The sequence below is a fragment of the Oryctolagus cuniculus genome, chromosome 1 (genome assembly GCF_051225735.1).
Source record: "Oryctolagus cuniculus isolate XC-2025 breed Fujian yellow rabbit chromosome 1, ASM5122573v1, whole genome shotgun sequence".
In the NCBI taxonomy this organism is placed as follows: domain Eukaryota; kingdom Metazoa; phylum Chordata; class Mammalia; order Lagomorpha; family Leporidae; genus Oryctolagus; species Oryctolagus cuniculus.
In genome coordinates, this window is record NC_142867.1 from 44,525,156 (window position 1) to 44,545,462 (window position 20,307).

The 20,307-nt window shown below is 39.1% G+C and overlaps 1 pseudogene; it reads left to right on the top strand.

Annotated features, from left to right (window-relative positions):
• Window positions 1-12,605: 12,605 nt before the first annotated feature.
• Window positions 12,606-12,754, top strand: LOC149128370 (U2 spliceosomal RNA; annotated as a pseudogene).
• The last annotated feature ends 7,553 nt before the right edge of the window (window positions 12,755-20,307 follow it).

Genomic DNA, 20,307 nt, shown 5'->3' on the forward strand with positions numbered 1-20,307 from the left:
TTAAGAAAGGAATAGAAGTGAGGCAGCCTGTGGCACATTGGGTTAAGTCTCCACCTATGATGCCAGCATCCCATATAAGCTCTGAAGTCCCATCTGCTTCAGCTCCAATCCAGTCCCTGTTAATGTGCATTTGAAGGCAGTGGGAAATGGCCAGTTACTTGGGTCCTTGTAGTAAACATGAGAGAAATGGGTGGAGTTCTTGGCTCCTAACTTAAACCTGGCAGAGCTCTGGTCTTTTGGACATTTAACTAGCAGATGGAAGAGAGTCTCTCTGCCTCTGTGAGTCTCTGTGTGTGTGTGTGTGTGTGTGTGTTTCCTTCTCTCTATACAACTCTACCTTTCAAATAAATTTTTTAAAAAACTAAATAAAAAGAAATAGGGGAGTATGCTTGAGCTTCCAAGAAGAATTAAAAGAATCAAATAACAAAGAAGAATTTAGGATTTTTTTTGTTTTGTTTTCTGAAACAGAAACTAGTGCTTTCAAACTCTTATACACATACGGGAACATGGATAAGTTTGGATGCTTAAAATAGTTTTATAAATTAAAGAAAAATATTCATTGATTTGTTCATTCACCAATATATTCTGTGAAAGGTGAAGACTGGAGCAGTAAGCAGAAGGCCAGATCAAAAACAGATTTCTATACATACCACAATAATGAGATCAGGACCTATTCGTAAAGGGAGGAATTTTAAGAAGGACAGGTAAGATCAATTTTGCATCCTAAGAGGATCGCTTGTTACTGACCTGGGGTCTTTGACTGATGTTAATAGAAATTAACAAGACACCAACTTGCAACCCAGGCAAGGTTTATTGGGTTTATGTTCGAACTCAAGAGAGACAGTACAGTGGGAAGAGTCTCTGCCAACTGCTTCTTACTGAAGCTGAACAGTTTTTACGGTGTTAGGGAGGCAAGCAGCTTCTCTGTACCTGCTACTTAGATCTGCACCCAGCCTTTAGTTCTTGGTTGTTCCCTGGGGCACATTACTCCAGTGTGCAGCATCTTTGTTTTCTGCTCAGAGCTGCTGGTGTTTTGTTCATTTCTGCCCTGATAGAAAAAGTTGCATTGTGCTGTTCTGTGCGTGCCTGCAGACTGGGGAAGTCCATAATGTCAATAGAGTCTTCTGAGATTAGCATCTGGTTGTTCCTTGTTCACGATCAGCTTGGAGATGGAGATGGCTACGTAATTAGATCGAGAGATGGATACATGTCTGGTCCAAAACAGCTTGATTTTAGTGAGCTTGCTTCTATCATCATTACACTCAGGTAAGATAATGAGAAAGATTTTAAGATTTTAAGAACTATCAAGTGGGCCAGCGCCATGGCTCAATAGGCTAATCCTCCGCCTTGCGGCGCCGGCACACTGGGTTCTAGTCCCCGTCGGGGCGCCAGATTCTGTCCCGGTTGCCCCTCTTCCAGGCCAGCTCTCTGCTGTGGCCAGAGAGTGCAGTGGAGGATGGCCCAAGTCCTTGGGTCCTGCACCCTCATGGGAGACCAGGAGAGGCACCTGGCTCCTGGCTTCAGATCAGCGCGGTGCACCAGCCGAAGCGGCCATGGAGGGTGAACCAATGGCAAAGGAAGACCTTTCTCTCTGTCTCTCTCTCTCTCTCACTGTGCACTCTGCCTGTCAAAAAAATAAATAAATAAAAATTAAAAAAAAAGAACTATCAAGTGGAAATCTGAGTATTTCAGTAAAAGAGACATGATACTGCTTGAACTAAAATATTGACAAGAGTAAGTGGCTGTGTCTATGTTTGAGGGTAGATTTGAGTACTTAGGGAATAGAGTGGACAAGTCTTAGTCATTTATTGGTAATAAAAGAAGAGAGAAGTGTCAGTCTCTTGGCATACCGGGTAAAGCCCCAGTCTGTCATTCTGCCATCCACTATGGGCCCTGGTATGTGTCCCTGCTGCTCTACTTCTGACCCAGCTCCCAGCTAATGGCCTGAGGAAAGCAGTGGAAGATGGTCCAAGGGTTTGGTCTCCTGCCACCCATGTGGGAAACCTGGATGAAGCTTCTGGATCCTGGATTCAGCCTGGCCCAGCCCTGACCATTGAAACCATCTGGGAAGTGAACCAACTGATGGAAGATCTCCCATAGTGTCTCTCCATTTCTCTCCCTATAATGCTAGCTTTATTAAATGTTTATTTAAAAAAAAAAAAAACAGCACAGCAACACAGAATGTATAGTCTGCTATGACTTCCAGTGTTCTGCCTTAGCTGACTGGTGATGGATATTGAAGAATCTCCTACTCTCTCTCCCTTTCTCTCCCCACCTCACCCTTTCTGCAGCCATAAGTACATTGTATCATGTGTAATTACCTTGTCATCAATACAGTGTAAAGAACTGATTATTGGCTGGCGCCGCGGCTCAGTAGGCTAATCCTCTGCCTGCGGCGCCAGCACACTGGGTTCTAGTCCCAGTCGGGGCGCTGGATTCTGTCCCAGTTGCCCTTCTTCCAGTCCAGCTCTCTGCTGTGGCCCGGGAGTGCAGTGGAGGATGGCCCAAGTCCCTGGGCCCTGCACCCACATGGGAGACCAGGAGAAGCACCTGGCTCCCGGCTTCGGATCAGCGCGGTGCGCTGGCCGCAGCAGCCATTAGAGGGTGAACCAACGATAAAGGAAGAACTTCCTCTCTGTCTCTCTCTCTCACGGTCCACTCTGCCTGTACAAAAAAAAAAAAAAAAAACACTGATTTTTTTCCATAGTCTTTTCTGTCTCCTTTGGGATCCCCTTCTCATTTTTCCTTTTCAATTTCTTACTCATTCCTTACTTTCCTTCTGTTTTTAAAAATTATTTTTATCTATTTATTTGAGAGGTAGAGTTACAGACAGAGGACAGAGGGAGGGAGAGACAGAAAGAAAGGCCTTGCTTCTTCTGGTTCACTCCCCAAATGGCCACAAAGGCTGGAGATGGGCTGTTCTGAAACCAGGAGCTAGTAGCTGCTTCTGAGTTTCTCATGTGGTGCATGGGCCCAAGCACTTGAGCCATCTTCCACTGTTTTCCCAGGCCATAGCAGAGAGCTGGATCAGAAGAGGAGCGGCCAGGACCTGAACCGGTATTCATATGGGATGCTGGTGCTGCAGGCAGCTACTCCACAGCACTGGCCCCATCCTTCCTTCCTTTCTTTATTCCTTTTCTCCCATAGACACCAATAATTACTGGGCATATGATGACATCCAATGTTCAAACAACAGCTGATTTCAATAATTTGGGAGAAAGTCATATTTGCACTCATAAACCCAAAAGGCTATTAGAACCTCATGAAAAACTATGATGTGTCATTGTGATCTCCTTTGCTTTTTGGTTTCATATACAAAAAGCTGTATAAATTTCAGTGTAGTATATAAGGAAAAAGAGAAGAAAGAGACATCCAAATTTTGGGCTTCATGAAAATATTTTTTTCTGTTTTATACCAGGATAGACCCCATCCCACTAATGTAAACCCTAGGCCACATCATGATAGCAACCAAAGAAATCACTATACCTCACTGAGATAATACAACCTTTCGAAGGTACATGTTCAAAATACCATTTAAAAGCTGCTAATCCTGGAAGAACAAGTCACCGAAACTTGAACTCAATTTTCCTTTCCTTTCTTCTGGTCTAAGGCCTGAAGCTATGATAGAAAGACCAGATAACATTAAAAAGTTTTCTATCAACTATAAAAGTATACCCCCAGAGTATCTTCTCTGAAAATGTTTCTCGAGGCTTCCTCTGGGGCTTTGTGAAATCAAAGATGACTTTTAGCTCATGAGTGTGCTCACAGGACTTTGAAATTCATATGCTCTTCTCCAATAGGTTGGTTAGGAGAAAATCATGGGTTTCCTACTTTGGGGATGTTAGTCTTAGCCCTAAAAATCTTTTGTATCTTAGTAGAGAAGATAAGGAAAGAAAGGGATAGTAAAAGTGATGGACATTTTATGAATGCACTTTGTAGGCCAGTCACTCTTGTGTTTTCACTTTTGCCTGTGTCAGCTCAGGACATTTTTATTTTCACACTGCCAGGGAGTTTCTGTTAGCTCTAGTTTAAAATGGAGTAAGTTGAGTCTTAGAGAATAGAAATTTCTTGTGTGTGGTTGATGCATTGTGTTATTGACAGAGTAAGAACTCACACCCACTTGTGAGTATCTTTGAAACATTTTGGCTTCCTGTGTTTCTTCTGTTCTACAGTTGATAAAATATTCTATCTACAGGAAACAGAATATCAGATAAGTCATTCTATGAAACCTTCAGTTGAAGGAATTACTGAAACCATGGAGAGGCCATGCAAAGAAGATGTTTCTGTTAAGCTGGTGAAACAACATTGTATAGAAAGCTAAAAACAAGTTGTTCATAATATGGCAAGGATTGGTGGAAGGCAATCATTACAAACTGCTTGCTATATATATTGCCAGCAAGTCCATAACTTTGGTGTTAGGGGATTTGAGAATGTTTTGGAATTAACTCCCTTAGCCCAGCAGTTTTGTCTTTTCTGTGTTCACTAGCTAAACTTTTTTAGTCTTTGGGGAAACTAATAACTTTTAGGAACAACTGTTGTTAGTAGTGTGTTAATGAGTGCTAAATAATGGACTCTGTGGGGAAAAAAGAACACCTTGACCACTTACCACTTTTCATGATGAAAGTATTCTTGCCATTGCTACTTTCAAGCTATCAATGTGTCATAACTAAATATCAAGTTGAAAGGAGATTCTCCATAGCTCATCATTATAGATAGTTCCATGTAAATTATTTTGAAAGCATGGAAATTAACAAAATTCAGTAAAATAATTAGGAAGTCATGAGTTTTGACTTAAGAGTTTATTAACTCTAAAGATGTGATTTCTGGCCGGTGCCATGGCTCACTAGGCTAATCCTCCGCCTTGCGGCGCCGGCACACCGGGTTCTAGTCCCAGTCGGGGCGCCGGATTCTGTCCCGGTTGCCCCTCTTCCAGGCCAGCTCTCTGCTGTGGCCAGGGAGTGCAGTGGAGGATGGCCCAAGTCCTTGGGCCCTGCACCCCATGGGAGACCAGGAGAAGCACCTGGCTCCTGCCATTGGATCAGCGCAGTGCGCCGGCCGTGGCGGCCATTGGAGGGTGAACCAACGGCAAAAGGAAGACTTTTCTGTCTGTCTGTCTCTCTCTCTCACTGTCCACTCTGCCTGTAAAAAAAAAAAAAAAAAAAAAAAAAAAGATGTGATTTCTTAAATTATGAAATTTAGCTTTTTTTTTAAAAGATTCATTTATTTATTTGAAAGGCAGAATTACAGAGAGGTAGGGGCAGAGAGACAGAGAGAAGTCTTCCATCCACTTGTCATTCCTCAGATGGCCACAATGGAAAGAGCTGTGCTGATCCAAAGCGAGGAGCTTCTTCCTGGTCTCCCACATGGGCACAGGGGCCCAAAGACTTGGCCATCTTCTACTGCTTTCCCAGGCCATAGCAGACAGCTGGATTGAAAATGGAGCAGACGGGACTCGAACTAGTGCCCACACAGGATGCTGGCACTGCAGCATGCCACAGCGCCAGCCCCTATGCCAGAGCGCTGGCCCCATGTAATTTAACTTTTAATTATGGCCATGCCTAAAATATGGATCTCAAAATTTAACACATGGGTCTCAGAAGTTGGCATGAGATAGCTCCAGCATCCTACCCCGATAGTTTCATACTACTCTTGGCTTCTTTGGGTTCACCTCAGACTGTCCTAACCAGTGTCATCGGCCTGCCCATCTGCCTTGAGTCCCATCAAAATTGACTTTTGCAATATGCCACTCCTTCATGACCATGGTGAAGACAAATTTGAAAGCTTTTTAAAAGATGAAGTATACCAAAGACCTTTGTAGGTTTAATACATTTATAAGAATGTCTTAATTAAAATGAATAAATGCCTAATGATGGAAATTTCAGGGACCAGAGCAGCATTTTGGGTACATATTGTAAGCTGATGGAATTTTCAGTAACCTGAAAATTTCGATGACCACTTAGTTATCAATGAATAATGCAGGCCCTGAATCCAGAGCTCCTGGCATTGTCATATGATAGTCAAGTCATCCAATTTTTCTTCTGATATAAAATCAGGTCTGAACTTACACTAGACCAAACTTAATAGTGCTGATGATTTTTCTGGGATTCCTTAAGTAAAGAGTCATTTAATAGGTAGATTATTTCTTTGATTGAACTGATATACTGCAAATGTCATTGAGGATTTAAGCAAATAAATTCCTAATCTTAGATCTAGAAGGGATGTTGTCAGGTTATTGAGGTGAGTGGAATTGAGACCTTCCTTTAAATAGAGCTGTGCATTTATCATCAAACATATATGAGGGCATTTTTCTTTAAATATCTTCCTATAGAAGTTATTTATAGCAATTGCTTTTGCTGAAGATCAGGGAGTAAACTTTTTAATGCTAGCTATCTATTCTATCATATCTTAGTGTTTCCTGCTATACTTTATGTTTATGTCTTATTTTCTTATGCCATCGACAAAACTGACATTGGACACTACCTTACATGGTTACAAAGCAGAAGCATCCCTTGTAAATTCTTAATTAGGTTTCTGTCTTCTATTCCATTCCCTTTATATCTTTGAACAAAGCAAATGCCTTTAACTTTTTCACAGGAATCTTATTTATATGTTACACTCAGTTTAAAGTTTCATTGTCTTTGTAACTAACTAAATGGTGGAGATTTATCAATACCACCACTCACTACCCTATTTCCATTTATTTTGCTAACTGTAGTGGCATTTTACATTCATGAATGGCAGCAACCTGCTGCCACCAAGAAAATTCTACTACTTTGTGAACTGCTTTTTACCTGCATCTTCTCTTTTCTGCCTTTGATGTCTGAAAAGGAAACATGAATGTCTGCTGCTAGGATGCATCTGTACGGAAAAGAATGACAAAATAGATGCCTAACAATGATAGAAGATAAAAAACATCTTCAGATTCAATTATGATAATGGCGAAGGTAGTACACAGAATGTTCTTCTCCTATACTATTAATAATGATGCAAGCCCCTAACCATGCTTAGTCACTTATTAGCAGCATATTTAATGCAATGAGTCTTATATTACAGGTCAGGGGATTTATGCTTGGTTCTGTCTTGATTGATGACTTGAACAATTCAATTCCATAAATATTATTGAGCACCTATATCATGTAGAGCAATATGTGTGACACTATGAACCAAAAATATGTCTTCTGTCTTGAAAGTATTAATGATGCAGAGGGAAAAATCAATCTCAATTCAAAGCTAGAGAAATAGTATCTCGAATCAGAGTGCTTGGGATCAAGACCTATCTTTGCTTCCAATCCAGCACCCTGCTAATGTGCCTGAGAGGCAGCAGATGATGGCTCACATGACTCTTCCGCCCATGTGTGAGACTTGGTTGGAGTTCCTGATTAGGCCTGGCTATTACAGGAATTTGGGGCATGGATACAGGGAATAGACGATCCCACTTATCACTCTGCCTTTTAAATAAACTAATAAATAAATCTTCTAAAAATTGTGGTGGCCAGAAGTCAGCAAGAAAGGAAGGAAGAATAAACCAAATACAGAGGACTTTTAGGGCAGTGAAACAACAATGTAGGATACTATCATGGATTGTAACAAATGTGGTTCTCTGGTGGGGTATACTGTGAATATAAAATAATACAAATCTGTGCTAGGCATGGATGGGAAGTTTCTGTACCTTCAGCTCCATTTTTCTATGAGGCTAAAACTGCTCTAAAAATAAAATTATGTAAAATAATTAAAAAACATTTCATCTCAATTCCAAGATTTGTAAAATAGAACTATGACTTTAGATTGAACAATTCCCAGGGTCATCCTGAACTTTTCCTTGCCGGTATTTAAGTTGCTGAATTCTGAATATCATTTATTCAAATTATTTTATTTCTTTTACTTGTATAGAAAATCATATAGAATTTGCACAAGCTGCTTTCAGCAACCATCTGACAACTGATGACCTAGTGTGAAATTAAACGTTTTTCTAACTCTCAGAAGCTTCAGATCCCTCATTAGCAAAGTCAGAATACTAATACATACTTTGTAAAGATCACAACACTAAAGTAATAACTTAGGAAAGCTCTGGAATATAGAAATGACTCAATAAGTTATAATTGTAATTATATTGATTGATTTTTCAGAAGGATGAAATAAGATAATTTATATAAAGTACCTAGTATGGTGCTTGGTGCATAGAAAGCTCTTAAATAAAGGAGTTAATATTGTTGGAATATTATTATTATTATTGTTTTTAAATCATGAACATTATCTCATTTCATGAATTACATTCATTAAAAATTCAGGAGATAAAATTTTAGTGTCCATTAAGAATAATACTCATAAAGCATAAATTATTTGTTTGAGATCACATAGATTCTCCTTTAAAGAAAAATCTAAACTGTAATATAAAAAGGAATTGTTGAATTTAAAAAGAATCATGACATCTCAACAATTATTAAGATGCAAAATCAACCTGTCTAATCAGTTTAAAGACCCTGAACCACAGAGTTCTGTATGTAGTCACTGATAGTCAAGGCATGGGCATGTTATTTTCTTTGATCTTTTAACAAAATCTGTGACACTACCATGGGCCAGGAATGACACTAATGGTGGGAAATGGTTAGCAAAGACAGCCTCTGCCTCATGAGCTGAAACTCTAGTAAATGAGAAATTTAACAGCCAATGATTACCCCCAAATTAAAACCAAGCTCTAAGATGAGGTGTGTTGACTAGCAAGGGTGATCTGGCCAGAAGGTAAGGAAATTTTCTCAAGAGGAAGTCATTACATAGCCACCTGATTCTGGAGAATTAATAGGAATTGTGTAAGTGTTAAGAGTCGCAGAGTTGGACACATTAAACATGACTAAAGCAAGAAAGCAAACAACAGAGTGTTGTGAAAAGAAATAGAGTAAAGGATATAGAGAGTAAATAGAGAGAGTAAAGGAAATAGAGAGAAAACCAGATCATAAAATTGTGTGCGTCTTATTCATATGCAGTTATTATCATAGAAGCAATGAGAAATCAGTGAATGACTATTGACAACTTATCATATGCACAATGATTAAAATTAAATTTATCAGAGACTTTACCTCTTCATGAGAGTAAGCTGATAATAAATAAAGAAAACAAGGTGTATTTAAGCTTATAAATCTGTCAGATTGCAATTAGTGCTATGAAAAAATTAAGCAGCTCCAGAAAAATATTCACTGAGATGCTGTTATTTAAGCAGAGATGTGGAGGAGCATAACTGGGGAGAGTGTGTTTTAGGGGAAAAATCAACTAGAAAGACACAGGGTTGGGAGAATGTGAAGGAAAAAGAAGGCCACCTGAGTGGAATAGGTAAATAAGATTTGAAAAACAAATGATGAGGTAGAGAATAATATTCAATATGGAACAGACTGTGCAGGGTCTTAGAGATTATTTTTAGAGTTTTAGATTTTATGACTAATCTGCAAAACCATGAGAGATTTTTGAGCAGATGGCTAGTGTCAAGATTAGAATTTATTGTTATAATCATTACCCTGTCTGCTGGGCAAAGTAAATAATGGAATAGAGTAATGTTAGAAAGTGATAAAGGACAGATAGCAAGAGAAAATACCCATATCCATCTCTACACCCATACGTCAGCTTCAAAGTAGCTACAGAAAATGGAACTCCATCTATGTATCCAAAAAGAATTATGGGTATTTCTCTGTTAAGGGGGAATGTTAGGTAGGAAGTCAGAAATGAGCTTATATGTGTGTGACGAGGGCTTAAGGAATTGACATCTACAGGGGTCCAGCATCTGCATCTCAAAGTCAACCCAATAACCTTCCAGATGCAGCCCAGTATCTGCACGTCAAAGATCCTAATGACCTTCCAGGGAGTCCTGACCCTTCTACTTGGCCTGATAAACATCCTTCCTCTAAGGTGGGGCGACGCCAGCCAGCCAGGCTTCTCCTGTCTGATAACTTCAGTGGGAAAAACCCAGAAAGGAATTTTTCATATTTACACCCAACAAGTCCTTTGTTTGGGAGAAGAAGGAGAGGGGGAGGGAAAAGACGGGAAGGCAAGACCCATCCCGTTAAAAATCCTAGCCGAAATATGAACTATGCACTCTCAGCTTCTGTCTGGAGAGGTGCCCATCCATACTTACAGATGTCCCTACCCTAATAAACTTTGCTATTTTGCTTTCCACTGCAAAAAAAGAAGAAAGAAAGAAAGAAAGAAAGAAAGAAAGAAAGAAAGAAAGAAAGAAAGAAAGAAAGAAAGAAAGAAAGAGAGAGAGAGAGAGAGAGAGAGAAAGAAAGAAAGAAAGAAAGAAAGAAAGAAAGAAAGGAAGGAAGGAAGGAAGGAAGGAAGAAAGAAAGAAAGAAAGAAAGAAAGAAAGAAAGAAAGAAAGAAAGAAAGAAAGAAAGAAAGAAAGAAAGAAAGAAAGAAAGAAAGGGGAAGAAAAAGTGTTAAGATAATCCAGGTAAGAGATAATGGTTGTTTGAAGAGAGAGAACAATGGAATGGACTTAAGTTCAGATTTTTTTATATATTTTGTAGGCAGAGCCAAAAGGACTTGCTAATTGCTTAGACTATGAGAAACATGATTTTTAGAAACATAACTCCAAGACTTTTGACCCAGGTAATAGCATACAGATGGAAGAGATGGTAAAAGAACAGATTCTAGAGGGGAATGCTAAAGTTGGTTTTGGACATATTAAGGATGTGTGACCTATTAGACATCAAAGTGGTGATTTTGATTGGATAAGGCCAGAGTTCAGAGAAGAAATCAACTTGTGAAGAACATGGGACTCATCAGTTTATAATTAACTGAGCTCACCAAGAGGATGAGCATGAAGAAGCGATCCCAAGGTCTAAGTGCTGAGTCAATCAATGTCTTATACAAGAGATGATGATGAAGAATAACTAGATTCAGGCCTTGTAATCTGTGTCATGGGTATAAAAGTAAGGGAGTGTGTTGCCTTCATTCCAGGTGATGAACGTGCCTCAAGAACAAAACAGTTATGCAATATGTTAAAAGTGATAGCCAAAGAAGACAAGGGCAGAGAACTGAGGAACCATACCCTGTAGTAAATGGAAGGAAAGGCTTTAGAAGTTGGTGACCTCAGTCATTCTGAATTCCAAATAACTCTCATAAGAATAATTATGTGTATGTTCCTAGGGCCCAACAACTAAACCTTAAAAATGCTAGTGTTATGGCATGCCTTTCTCTTATATACACCATTAGTTAAAATGGGTTATACCTCAAGCATGTATGCCTCTCTCCTTGAAATAAGAATTCTCATATACAAATATATACAATATAATATATATACACATATATACTTACAGTAAATGATCATTCAGATAAAATTATTGCATTATAGGGAAAGAATGTCAGATCTGTAGCTGTAAAATCAAGAATAAGCAGATAGAGGCAGTACTGTACATGCTGTATTGGAGAAAGCTTTGATCTAGGTTTGGACTGAGTCCCACATCCCACATGGAATGCCTGAATTTGTTTCCTGTCTCCAGTTCTTGATGCCAGCTCCTTGCTGGTGTGTACTTGGAAGACAACCATGATAACTCAAATAGCTGCTTTCCTATCACCACTTGAGGGGCTGGGATTGATTTCTAAGCTCTTGATTCAGGCTTCAGAGAAGCTCTAGCTGTCATGGACACTTTGATGATATTAATATTTCCAATCTCTGAACATGGAAGTTTTATCCATTCATTTGTGTCATCTTTTCTGTTTCTTTCTTTAATGTTTTGTAGTTTTCATTGTAGAAATCTTTGATTTCCTTGGTTAAATGTATTCCAAGATATTTAATTGGATTTGTGTCTATTATGAAAGTGATTGATCTAGAAGTTCAATAATCAAGATGGAGATTGAATCAGTAATAAAGATCATCCAAATTGGTTGGCTTCACTGCTGAATTCTTCTAGACATTTAAAGAACTAATTACAATTTTTTCTCAGGTTATTCAGAACAACTTAAAGGGAGGGAATCTTTCCAAACTTCTTCTATGAAGCCAGCTTCACCTTAATTCTTAAACCATAAAAAGATACAGCAGAGAAAGAGAACTATAGACAAATATCCATGTTAAACATAGATGCAAAAATCCTCAAAAAAGTACTAGCTAATGAATGCAGCAACACATAAGAAGGATCATTCACCCAGACCAAATGAGATTTATCCCTGGTATGTAGGGGTGATTCAACATACAAAAAATCAATAAATATGATGCATTACATTAAAAAACTTATGAACAAAAATAAATGATTATTTCAATAGGTACAAGGAAGCACTTCATGAAATACAACGTCCTTTTATAATGAAAAACTTAAGTAAATTGGGTACAGAAGGAACATTCCTTGAGACAATCAAGGCAATCTGTGACAAACCCAGCCAGAATCTTACTGAATGAGGAAAAGTTGGAAGCATTCGCACTAAGATCTGGAACCAGACAAGGATGCCCACTGTCACCACTGCTATTCAATATAGTCTGGAAGTTTTAGCCAGAGCCATTAGGCAAGGAAAATAAAATCAAAGGAATACAAATTGGGGAAGAGGAAGTCAATATCCCTACTTGCAGATGACATGATTCTGTATATAGAGGAACCTAAAGACTCCACTAAGAAGCTATTTGTATAGCTTCTTGGCCTTTTGGCTAAGATCAAGTGTAGAAGCTATTTGTTCTCATACAAAAGTTTGGTAAAGTGGAAGGATATAAAATTAACACACAAAAATCAATTCACTTTTTATACACAGACAATACCATGGCTGATAAAGACTTTCTAAATACAAAATACGGCTGGAAGAGAACGTCAGTTGTCAGTCTAAGGCCAAACGGAAAACACAGTCACCTAACTTAGGGCACTTTTATAGGTTTTAGTTAAGAAAAATACAGAATTCCATGAAGCACAATGCTGTAGCTTATCAAATTTGGTATAATTTACACATTGTAATGGATCCACAGAATATAGTGCTGCAACTTATGGAGACTTACTCAATTGAGACGAAGTGTTGCAGCTAAGCAAAAATGCACTTCAGCTGGAAAGATAAACAGTTACAGAAGGTAAGCGAAAGCTAATAAGTTTTCATTATAAGTGTAATATAATGTTGATATACTATCTCAAACACAGATATCTTTCCTCAAAGCAATTTAATAATCTTCTTATGGGTGGTTATTTTTTGCTTTCAGGAATTTTATTATCTACATTGAAGCCTAAAAATCTTGATAAAATTTTAAATTAATATAAGCAAGTTTGACCCAAAACTTGCATAGATAAAATAACAATATAATAGTAACAGTTTTTTATTCATCTCAAATTTTAGACTACTTCAAATATATTATACATATTAATTCATTAAACTTTTAATATGTCTTAAAATAATGAGGCCAAGATATTTCAACTAGTCAGTCAAAGTCACGTAGAGTTCAAGTGTATCATTGAGGTGATATAATAGGACAGATCTTAGCATTGTGGAATGTCTCAATTAAGGTAATGTAAATATTACTTAAAAAGCTGTCTTTTGCTTTATCTGGTATATCCATGATGACTACTCTTTGAGAGAGTGATTAATTGATTTGTGTTATTCCAACAATTATGAAATGGCTATTTCTTCATAAATATTCTGTAAGGGTCCTAATATGAGAGTGTGTGTGTGTTTGTGGGTGAGCTTTTGTAAGTATGTATGCGTGTGATAGTAAATGATTGTGGTAGAAGGGAAAATTTACAGTATGAAGGTAAATTAAAAAGCATTATCTCTTTATTATACATTTCTGCTATCTTTTTCATCTCTGATTTTATTGATTTGGATCCTTTCTCTTCTTTTTTTAGTTAGTTGGGCCAATGGGGTGTCAATTTTGTTTATTCAAAAAACAAGCTCTTTGTTTGGTTGATCTTTTGTAATTTTTTTTGATTCAATTCTGTTTATTTCTTCTCTAATTGTAATTATTTCTCTTCTCCTACTAATTTTGGGTCTGGTTTGCTGCAGTTTTTCTAGATCCTTGAGATGCATTCATAGCTCATTTATTTGGGGTCTTTCCAATTTCTTGATGTAGGCACCTATTGCTATAAACTATCCTCTTAACACTGCTTTTGCTGTATCCCATAGTTGTGATAGGTTGTGTTGTTATCCTCATTTACTTCCTTAAAGTTTTTGATTTCTCTTTTGATTTCTTCTATGACCCAGTGTTCATTCAGGAGCATGTTGTTCAGTCTCCATGTGTTTGCATATGCTCTAGGGATTCCTGGGTTGCTAATTTCCAGCTTCATTCCATGGTATCCTGAGAAGCTGCATGGTATGATTTCAATTCTTTGGAATAAGCTGAGACTTGCTTTATGGCCTAATATATGTTCAATCCTAGAGAAGCTTCCATGTACTGCTGAGAAGAATGTGTATTCTTTAAGTGTAGGATGAAAATTTCTGTAGATATGTTAGATACATTTGGGCTATAGTGTTGATTAAATTTGCTGTTTCCTTGTTGATCTTCTGTCCGGTTGATCTGTCTATTTTTGAGAGTGGAGTATTGAAGTCCCCCAATACTATGTATTGTAGTCTTGAGTTTCCCTTTAAGTTCCTTAACATATCTTTTAAATAAACCAGTGCCCTGTAATTAGGTGCATATACATTTATAATAGTTACATCTTCCTGTTGAATTGATCCCTTAATCATTATATAGTTCCCCTCTTTGTCTCTCTTAACAGTTTTTGTATTAAAGTTTTCTTTGTCTGATATTAATATGGCTATGCCAGCTTCTTTTTGGTTTCTGTTGGCATGGAATATCTTTTTCCAACCTTTCACTTTCAGTCTGCATGCATCTTTGTTGGAAAGATGTGTTTCTTGTAAGCAACAAATAGATGGGTTTTGTTCCTTAATAGATTCAGCCAATCTGTGTCTTTTAACTGGAGAGTTGAGACCATTAACATTCAATGTGACTATTGATAAGTAGTAACTTTGCCTGCCATTTTTCCAAAGATATTTTCTAATATATGCTTTGAACTTCCTGTGATCTTTTACTGGGAGGTTTTCTTCCTTTACCTTCTTTTGTATTGATGGCCGTGTTTCTGTGTTTCTGTGTGTAACATATCTTTAAGCATCTTTTGCAGGGCCGGACGAATGGTGACAAATTCTTTCAATTTCTGTTTGCTATGAAAGGTCTTTATTTCACCTTCATTCACAAGTGAGAGCTTTGCAGGATATAATATTCTGGGCTGGCAGTTTTTTTTCTCTTAGTACTTGGGCTATATCTCACCATTCCCTCCTAACCTGTAGGGTTTCTGATGAGAAGTCTTCTGTGAGTCTAATTAGAGATCTTCTGAGAGTAATCTGATGTTTCTGTCTTGCACATTTTAGAATCTTTTCTTTATGTTTCACTGTGATGAGTTTTATTACAATGTGTTGTGGTAAGGATCTCTTTTTGGTCACATTTGTTGGGGTCCTATGTGCTTACTGTACTTGGATGTCTCTGTCCTTCTCCAAACCCAGGAAGTTCTCTGCTAGTATCTCACTAAAAATGCCTTCTAATCCTTTCTCTCTCTCCATGCCTTCAGGATCTCCTAGAACCTGGATGTTGTTTTTTTATTTTTTTTTTTAATAGTATCCTGTAGATTCCCAACAATATTTTTTAGATTTCTAATTGCCTCTTCTTTTCTTTGGTTTGACTGTATATTTTCCTGTTCTCTGTCTTATAAGTCTGATATTCTCTCTTATATCTCACTGATTCTGTTTTTAAGGCTCTCAAATGTGTTTGTCATTTGATCTATTGAATTCTTCATTTCATTTTGATTTCTCTTCAATATCACAATTTCATGTTCTACTAAATTCATCATTTCATTTTGATTCCTCCATAAGATTTCATTTTCACAAGGGAGATTTTCTGTCCTGTCCAGTATGGATTTTTGTAGTTCATAAATTTGTTTTTGATAACTTCTAAATGTTCTTATCATAAATTTTTGATATCAGTATCTTGCATTTCTTCTATCTCATCATCTTCATAATCTTGGAGTGTCATGTTCATTTGGGGGTGACATAATGTCTTCCTTTTTCTTGTTTCCTTGGTTTCTGCATTTGTTGTTTGGCATTCTGGAGATATTCTTTGGTTTCTTCTTCTTCTTTTTTTTTTTTTCCTCGCTGTGGTTGCTTTTCTCGTTATACTATTACTCTAGATTAAGTGGACTGTCTGCTTTTGGTGAATCTCTAGAGGCTTGTAGTTGGTGTAGCCGGAGAGCTCTGTTTAGTTCTTCAAGGTGAAGGGTGTACCAAAGGTGACACACCCAGGTTTGGTGTGGTAAATCTTCTCTCTCTCTCCCTCTCTCTTTTTTTTTATTCAGAAGGGAAGTAATTCCACTCAGCTGAGCTCTTTTACTTGATGGCAATCAGTGCCTGAGCACTAGCCCCTGTGGGCATAATATTTGTCTGCTCTGTCCCAAGGACCACACAAAGGATCTGTGTAGTCCTCAGTGTAAGCTCAGATTCCCCTGCAATATCTCCAACCAGGTTGCCAAGATTACCAAGATTGTGGCCTCTCCAGCAAGAATACTCAGGTCCCAGGCACACTGTGAGTTCTCCCACACACCCTCAGTTTTTTTTTTTTTTTTTCACAGTCCCAGTTCATAAGCTCCACACATTCATTAGGTCTTAATCTCCTGTTATTTCTCCCTACTAGAGTCAGGTTTTTCTGCTTGGCTGAGGGTGGGCATAGCCCTGAGCTGGCACAGCTGTTGCGTATGTCCAAAATGGCACCTGCTGTATTTTTTTTTTCCTGTCTTTGTAAGGTGAGTGGAGAGAGAGAATCATGTCCGTACCAGTCCCTTTTATTTATTTATTTATTCTCTCCTCTAGTAGGCTGGTGAAATTTCTCCCATGGGGCTTCAAGCCTCGTTCCCTCTAGGCTCTTCCTGTTGCTTTCCCACCAGTGTCTCAAGCTACTGCAGTTTTGCCTCACCTGCCTTTCCAGTGCTGGTGGGTAGACTCGTCGGCTGGGATCCTGAGCCGTGGGTGCCCGTGTCCTCCACATAGGTTCACTGTGTCCCACTATTTCCAGAAGAGTTTCCTCTGCAGTTTTTTCCCTAACTCTTCCCTGAGACTCCAGTATCTCCACTTTTATTAAACTATCTTTTCCCAGACTATCAATGTGCTCCTTCCCTATTCCACCATCATGGAGCTCCTCCATTCTAGTTTCTAATCTAAAGCACACTGTTCAAATTCACAAAGTTGGGATGATTTAATCATCAGATTTTGAATTCTGGTTAGGTATTTTTCCCTTTTTCAATTTCATTCCTTTTTTTTTTTTCACTTTCAGCTTGGTTGTTGATAAAGCACGTGGAGCAAGAGTTTAAGCCTCCACCTGTGGCATTAGCATCCCAGATGGGTACCAAGTCATGTCCTAGCTGTTCCTCTCTCAATCCAGCTCTCTGTTATGGCCTAAGAAAGAGTGAAAGATGGCCCAAGTGCTTGGGCCTCTGCACCCACGTGGGAGAATTAAAAGAAGCTCCTGGCTTCTGGTTTTGGATAGGCCCAGCTTCAACCTTTGCAGCCATTTGGGGAATGAACCAGTGGATGGAAGATTTCTCTGTATGTGACTCTGCCTCTCAAATAATTAAGAAAATATATATATAAAGGCTGAGAGGAGACAGAAACACTGCTGCAGGCAGTCACATGGTATACCCAGCTACTGGTTGTGAATTGCCTTCACCACACATCAAGGTAGAAAGAAACTTCTGTGCACCCTACTGCTTGCAGTTTTAGCAGAGAGGAAATTCTATCACCCACTGACTTTTATGTCAGCCGTGGGAGCTGATTGGGGTCTCAACAGCTGCCAGGCTTGGAGCAAGGAAGCTGCCTTGCTTCCTTCCCCTCCCCCACTCCCACAGAGTGCCATTCTTAAAAGTCAGATAGTGTGCCTCTTTTCTGCTCCTACCCCCATCAGAATCAGTGTCAGGAGGAGACATTATATTCCCAGAGAGAAGTGAGAGAAATCAGAAACCAATATCACTGCTGATATTGCCTGAGGGACAACCTTGGGAACCACAGTGACTTTGAGTCTGACCTGGAGCATTAGCAGGGGCAAGGTATCCACCTAACTCCATGAAGAGAGACCACATGACTTGTTTCCCACCCCACCCACCAGGGTCTCACAGTGACTAGTAAAGAGGAAGGGCTCTCTGAATAAGTTGAGTACAGGCTGCTGAGGCTCATGCGCATGCAACTAGGGGATTTTATCTGAGGGATAAATCCATGGTCTCTCTTGACTTTGAATCTGACCTGGAGGTTTGGCAGAGGGCAAGGCACCCACTTAAGCTCCTCTCCCCTCACTTTATCATAGGCACCTGTACTCAAACTCCCTCAGCTGGACAGCGACAGGCAGCTAACTCTGTGGACAGAGCAGGCTTATGGGGCTGAGAGTGGATCACCTGCTCCCTGTGACTTTGGGATCTCTGTGCCCTGTGACTGTGGGAATTCTGTGACTGCACAATAGGATATGGGGTATAGTGGGGGGTCTCTGGACAATCACAGTGTGTGGATTCAAAGGCACAGAGTTTCTTGAGTGACTGGAGTAGATCATAGCCAAAAGCAATGGGCTCATACTGAGGACTTCACAATATAGTTCTGGAAGGGTTAGCCAGAGACATTTGGCAAGAAAAAAGACTCAAACGGATACAGATTGGAAAGTAGGAAATCAAATTATCCCTGATTGCAGAAGACATGATCCCATATATAGGCAAACCAAAAGACTTCACTAAGAGATTATTGGAATTCATACAAGAGTTTGGTATAATTGTAAGATATAAAAACAACACACAAAAATCAATAGCTTTTGTGTACATAGAGAATGCCATGGTTGAGAAAGAACTTGTAAGATCAGTACCATCTGCAATAGCTGAAAAAATTTAAATATCTTGGAATAAATTTAGCCAAGGATGTTAAAAGTCTCTACAATAAATATTATAAAATACTAAAGAAAGAAATAGAAGACACTAAAAAGATGGAAAGATCTTCCATGTTCCTGGATTGAAAGAATAAATATCATCAAAATGTCCATACTACCAAAAGCAGTTTACAGGTTCAATGCGATACCAATCAAAATACCAATGTTGGCCGGCGCCGCAGCTCAATAGGCTAATCCTCCACCTAGCGGCGCCGGCATACCGGGTTCTAGTCCCTGTCGGGGCGCCGGATTCTGTCCCGGTTGCTCCTCTTCCAGCCCAGCTCTCTGCTGTGGCCCGGGAAGGCAGTGGAGGATGGCCCAAGTCCTTGGGCCCTGCACCCCATGGGAGACCAGGAGAAGCACGTGGCTCCTGGCTTAGGATCAGCGCGGTGGCCATTGGAGGGTGAACCAATGGCAAAGGAAGACCTTTCTCTCTGTCTCTCTCTCTCACTATCCACTCTGCCTGTCCAAAAAAAAAAAAAAAAAAATACCAATGTTATTCTTCTCCAATCTAGAAAAAAAGTGATGCTAAAATTAACATGGAAACAGAAAAGAACCTGAATATCTAAAACAATTTTAAACAACAAAAACAAAGCAGAGGCAACACAATGCCTGATTTGGAGAAATACTACAGAAAAGTTATAATAAAAACAGCATGGTACTAGCATAAAAATAGACATGTAGGCCAATGGAACAGGAAGAAATCCCATAAACTGTTCCACGCATCTACAACCAACTAATCTTTGACAAATGAGCTGCAATCAAGCCCCAGAAAAAGGACAGTCTCTTCAACAAATTTTGCCAGGAAGATTGCATCTATGCACACAGAACTATGAAACAAGACCCCACCTTTCACATTATATAAAAATCCACTCAAAATGCATTAAGGATCTAAATCTATAAACTGACACCATCAAATTACTAGACGAAAACATCAGAGAAACTGCAAGACATTGGGATCGGCATAGACTTCTTGGTAAAGACCTCCAGAAACACGGGATATCAAAGCAAAAATAGACAAATGGGATTGCATCAAGCTGAGAAACTTCTGCATTGCAAAAGAAACACCCAACAAAATTAAGAGGCTACCAAAAGAATGCGAGAAAATATTTTCAACCTATACAACTGATAAAAGATTAATATCCAGAATCTATAGAAAGCTCAAGAAACTCCACAACAATAAAACAAACTATCCAGTTAAGAAATAGGTGGGGCTGGCACTGTGGTGTAGCGTGTAAAGCCGCTGCCTGCAGTGCCGGCATCCCATATGGGCACTGGTTCGAGTCCCATCTGCTCCATTTCCGATCCAGCTCTCTGTTATGGTCTAGGAAAGCAGTAGAAGATGGCCCAGGTCTTTGGGCTCCAAATGGAAACCTGGAAGAAGCCTCTGGCTCCTGGCTCCTGGCTCCTGGCTC